General features: G+C 39.1%; 1 protein-coding gene across 3 annotated transcripts in view; it reads right to left on the minus strand.

Annotated features, from left to right (window-relative positions):
* LOC127968343 (spectrin beta chain, non-erythrocytic 1) overlaps positions 1–5640 on the minus strand; it is a 90751-nt gene extending 85111 nt beyond the window's left edge. For 2 of the 3 annotated variants that reach the window (XM_052569485.1, XM_052569491.1), the window contains exon 1: positions 5485–5634. The gene's annotated coding sequence lies outside the window, so the exon portion shown is untranslated. Of the gene's footprint in view, positions 1–5484 lie in introns of all 3 variants that reach the window. The other variant, XM_052569486.1, reaches the window with a different exon arrangement.
* Positions 5641–6000: the final 360 nt, after the last annotated feature.

A 6000-nucleotide genomic window follows, 5' to 3' on the forward strand; every position in this document is an offset into this window, starting at 1 on the left:
TTCTTTAAAGAACTCTCTCTTTTTTACCTTTTTATAATCTGAAGAACCTTCTTTCGCCACAAAGAACTTCAGATGTTCTTCAGATGGACAAAAAGGTTCTTCTATGGCATTGTGAACCACCTTTATTTTTAAGAGTGGGGAAAAAAATATGTATATAGATGGAATTTAATAATAGTTCACTTTTTGTCTTTCTCTGAGCAAACGTTCAAATTTTTTTTTTTTTTTTTTTTTGCAATTTTTTTCCCCAAAATCAAAATGATTAATTATATATAATTTAACTTTGTCTGCAAAAAAAAAAAAAAAAAAAAAATATATATATATATATATATATATATGTACTATACCACTGTAAATATAAAATAAAATATTTGAAACATAATTCTTCATGAAAAAAAAAAATCCCGCTAGGAAGAAGTCTTTTCAAGAGGCTTCTTCTAATGTCTTCTAAAAGCTTCGTACTTCTCTAATCATCTCATGATCCTGCAACACATCAGCAGACGCAGAGAGCGAAGGGATCAAATAACCAAAGAGGAGAGGAGGAGCTGAAATCAGGAGAAAAGAGGAGACGTCCCGCACTGCAGACCTCACCCAGTCCCACAGGACGTTCCACATTTCCTCTAATTCAATCTCTGTTCGCTCCGAGCCCGAGATCCACACCAACATATACGCTCATACAGGAAACAGTTCCTCAGCCAATGCCTTTTATTTACTCCATTGATCTGATGCAGCTGCTTTCTTTGATTTGTTAGAGCCGTGGATATCTAATTCAAGCGAAATCTGAGCATTTAACAGAATGTTATGGAAATTATCCTAAATAAAGATGTGATCTAAGCCTGTACAGAATGTTCTGACGCACGCCTTTGTCAAACTGTGCGTACAAATACTTCTGAAAATGCAATAATGCAACATTCAGCCCGGACTCTGAGACACAACTGGACGTTGCAATTAGTTTTGCTTCCTTTGAGGTCGCCAAGGGCCTCAAAGCAGTTAGTACCAAAGCAACCGGGCAGACAAATGGCTTAGACGCTGGGTTAGACGCTCTCAGACCCAAAAATAAGAGCGTAAATTAAATTCCAGGCAGCCCGAGGAGTGGCAGCTGTAGAAACACAGAGAAGACGTGAGCCGTTCCCGAAGGAGGGGGTGTTTCAGGCATGTGCTCGTTATCTGTTTTCTAAATGCATGTTGTAGATATGGCTTCGCAATGTGCAATCAAACTGGATTTTTCAGTGAAATGAGAGACTTCTAACTTTTTTTTGTTAGTTTTAACTCTGCCCCTTTAAGACCACATTTAGTCCCGCCTCCATGTTTGAGTGCCACACCCACATTTCTACATCCAATAAACAACTGATACATAGAACTGATACATCCCCGTCCAACATTTTTCTGTTTTCGATAATCTTTTAAACAGAAAATACGAGATTTGTCGCTATTACACTTACAACATCTTTAAAAAAACGAGAAAGTTACTTTATATACACATTTTTTATTAAAATGATCAGCATGTTGAATGCCACAATAAGTTTAAAGTGCTTTATTAATAAAATATATAATAATTTTTTCCATTTATTCAATTTGTGAAAATCATTGTTTTGATTATTTCCAGTTTTTTAATTGTGTTTTACTTGTGCATTAACAATGTAGCATTTATTTTGCAACAATTATGATTATTTGAATGAAAAATCTTTTTTAATTAAATGTAAACTTTCAAGAATGTCAGATGTTATAGCATTTAATAATCTGATTCATTTTCAGAATAGTTCAGGATTTAAATAATGTCATATGGAAAATGTACAATATATTATGGAATTTTAATCTGTAATGATTTCAGAATTCTTTAAATATTTTTTTCTTTGCATGTTTGATTTTTAAAAACAGCATGGAAAACCCATTCTTTGATTATTTCTAATATACATTTTTCTGTTTTGCATTGAAAATTGAGATTTTATTATGCAAAAAAAAAAAAAAAAAAAATTGAGCAAATACAAAATCTAAAATCTATATCAAATAGTCTCAAAAAAGGCTAAAAAAGCTGAATTTGTTAAAAAATAATTTGAAACTTTAACACCGGTCCTAACACAAACAGTTCTCTCTTAGGGGCCACCCATAGGGGCCGTGTGTCCCTCAGCTGTTGTCCACCGTCATGACAGCTGGTCCCTCCGAACCTCGAGCGCTCCTCCCCTGTTTAACACACAGAGCGTCCCTGACGGTAAACACCGAACCTCCACCACCTGTTCTACTGTAACACCGTCTGTGCTGAATGAACCCACCCTCGCCGTACAACAGGTATCCCTTTATATCAAACACAGGATATTGTGTCGCTGCACGCTTCGCTGCTCTTGAGTGGAAGCTCCATTTTGTTGGGAAGTGTTGGAGGGAAACTGTGATGTTGTTATTGGACAGGCGCACCGATGGAATATCGACAGGAGAGTCTGTGAATTCTACTGCTTATTTTGGCTGCGATGAACCGAAAGTGCAGGAAAGAGCTTGGGATTTGATTAATGCAAGAACATATGAACATGTTTAATGATAAGATCGTACTGATGCTAAACAATCAATCAAACTTCAATGCACTAACTAAAGCTAGAGCCAATGATTCATGGGTTGCAAAGCAAGGTTTCATTACTCAAATACGCCAGAAACATTAACATGCATGCAAACGTTCAAGGAGTATTTCAGCCAGAAATGAAAAATAAATGCACTCACTCTCAGGTCATCCAAGATGTATGAGTTTATTTCTTCATCAGATTTGGAGAAATGAATGGGTGCCGTCAGAACGAGAGTCCAAACGGCTGATAAAGACATCACAACAAACCACAGCACTCCAGTCCATCAGTTAACATCTAGAGAAGACCAAAAGCTGCGTGTTTGTAAGAAACGAATCGCTCATTAAGACGTATTTAACTTTAATCAGTTGTTTTCAGCCAAAATACGAGTGCATAATCCATAATAACGCTTCCTCCAGTTGTTCCTCACATCAAAATCCAGCCACATCTCGGTTTAGATCTGTTTTGGCTTGTACACACTGCTTGATCTGTGCAGATTTCTCTCCTGATTCAGACCAGACCACTATTTTACTGGAGAAAGCAATATTATAGATATTATTTCAGCTGGAACCAGTGGTTTGCGGTTAAACGTCTTGATGGATTTGTTTCTTACAAACACACAGCGTTTGTCTTCTCCAGATGTTAACCGATGGACTGGAGTGCTGTGGATTACTGTGATGTTTTTATCAGCTCAGTCTGTTTAAGGCCATACTGCAACGCTACAGTTGTAAAGCAAGCTGAAGACATCTTCTTGAGCAAATAGGTCTGTGCATAAAGCTGATGCATCAAGAGCGAGAGAGGGAAAAAAAAAACAATGCAGAGTGCATTTTCTGTGCCAAGCTCTTAAATGCCACAACACTCGAAAACCTGCCAAGAGCCCAACCAGAACCAAAGCTTTTACTAATAAAACTGACTCAATCGTATGCCAAATCTTGATGGGAAGGGGTAAATATTAATTAGAGAAGAAATGAAAATAAATTTGTCTTCCGAAGAGCAAAAAGCAACATGGTGCTGACTGAAGCATCAAATGAAAGGCCATTTCACACCAGCGTGAAGAACGCTTCATGAGTTATCAGACGGCAGAGACAAATAGTTTTACACCAGATCTCATTCACACCAGTGAATCTATGGAGCCGAAGACCAAAAGTTATTTAAAGGAACAGCGTGCTCATTTTATGAGTAAGATTTCGAGAATAATGCATATGCCAACACTCTTAAAAATAATGGTTCTTTACTGGCATTGATGGTTCCATGAAGAACCTTTAACATCCATGAAACCATAAAAGGTTCTTATAGTGGAAAAAGGCTATTTGAAAATGGTTCTTTGGCGAACCAAAAATGGTTCTTTCATGACATTACTTTGAAACTCCCCATGAAACCTTTATTTTTATTAGTGCATATGCATAAAAACTGCAAAGAAAGTCCCCAAGATTTGATATCCAGGTGCAAGCGTCACCAGAGACTAAACGTGGTCATGATATATAGTAGGTGTGGCTCTAGTGTATCAGCGCCACTCTGGGGTGTCCAACAAAAACATCTGGAGCTGCTTTAAAATTCAGTGAATTTGCGAGTTTCAGGTCTTCTCTAACACCTCTAAATCCCCTCCGGCTTCCAGCTATTAAACCAATGAAAAACCCTGCTGTCAGAACACACAATGCACTCTTCACCATCTCTAATGAACATTGCTGTGAGAGACCAGAATAACTATTGGGCCCGCGTGGCGCTCGGAGGGCATTCAGGCTGTGTTTGCAATAGCATTCAATAGCAATAGCAATAACATCCTCTGCATTTCTCCTATTCTATAGCTTCCTTCCTTAACTAGTTGTCTAACAAAACTGCTGAATATTGTTGGCTCTTTGACAAATTGCATCAGCTAAATGCATAAATGCAAACAGCATGTGAAATTCAAAACCCATCAAAATAGAGCCGCAATTAAATGCACTATCCATTTTCTCTGCCTTTTAACGTTTTCTTGACTCAACCTTTATGCTAATTAGAGATTACAGTGCAAAATAGAGGATACAATGATAAGTGGATGCCACTTGTTGAGTCATGGCAAAGCAATGAAGTCATGCAACAACGCATTTGAAACATGTTCTCGTCGTGCACACTATTAAAGAACAGCTGCACGGTACGCTAGTATTGCGTTCCGATGTTATGCGTCATGCGCGTGGCTTTATGACATCACAAACACTTGCGGAGCATTACATGCGTGCCATTATGACATCATGTCCGATTGCACTCGTCTCATGGTTTCTATTAAGCGCTAAGTGGCGAGTGCGTAACCGCGCACATGTGCGTTATTTATTTAGTGCGATGTTTACCACATCTCAAGCGATTACCACAATTTAAATCAAAATAAATAGCCTTCGATTATCATACGCACACGGACGCGACGCGACTCTTTGGAGTACCGCAGTGAGATGATGGGCACCGGATCAACATCCATTTCAGGTCACTGAGAGTAACGCGCCAGGTTTACACATTAGATGACGAGTTAGCGCATCACAATCTGCTAAATCACATCCATACAGTAAGATTACTCATTACAGTAACCCCTGCTCATGCAAATACACGTCTGCGCTTTTAATAAGGCAAAACTCCAGCTTCAGGATCTGACCACGCCTGTTTGCATCCATATTCTACTGTACCGTTATCCACATGATTCATATAACCACATCAAACCCAAATCGTTATAATAACATACTACACTGTAATAACTAATAATGATTATGCATCAAGGCTCTAAATCTGGATCAGCATTAAATGCACCTGGATTTATATGATTGACGCAAACTCCTCTCGGAGTCTATCACCACCCACGTATCCATGAGAAAATCTCTGTTATTATTGCGGCAAACGGGCCTAAGCGAGCGCGTTTCAGCCTGTGCGTTCTTAATAAAAGAACTGAAGGTAAAATTAAAGGTTTGTTTGTACTTACCGATAAAAGAATACGTGCTAAACTTCACCGCGTTCGGAGTCCGCAGCGCGTAAAGAGAGCGAGAGAGAGGCTGGACACACTGCGCTGGGAGTGACCGATGCGCACTGCCTCCCTCCCCGTCAGCTGCTGCACCGAGACACGGGGCGGGGAATCTGCACGCCCTACTACTGCGAGACTGCGTGGCCTTTGTCGTAGTAGCGGGGAGAAGTTTGATTCGTTAAGTGAATCGATTCGCTATTTGTGTCACTGATTCGTTTCTTGAGTCTAGGCGCGTTAATGAAGTACTATAGCGGGTTCCTTTGGTTTTGAACTTGCCACTTTTACCATAGTAGCGGGGAGAAGTTTGATTCGTTAAGTGAATCGATTCGCTCTTTGTGTGAACCGATTCACCAATTCGTTTCTCGCATCGAGGCGCGTTAAAGGTACAATTTGTAAGATATTTGCAGTTAAATATCCAAAAACCACTAGGCTAGTGTTATATATTTTGTCTAGCTGATTACTAACGATATCTCTAAT

The sequence above is a fragment of the Carassius gibelio genome, chromosome B11 (genome assembly GCF_023724105.1).
Source record: "Carassius gibelio isolate Cgi1373 ecotype wild population from Czech Republic chromosome B11, carGib1.2-hapl.c, whole genome shotgun sequence".
Taxonomy (NCBI): domain Eukaryota; kingdom Metazoa; phylum Chordata; class Actinopteri; order Cypriniformes; family Cyprinidae; genus Carassius; species Carassius gibelio.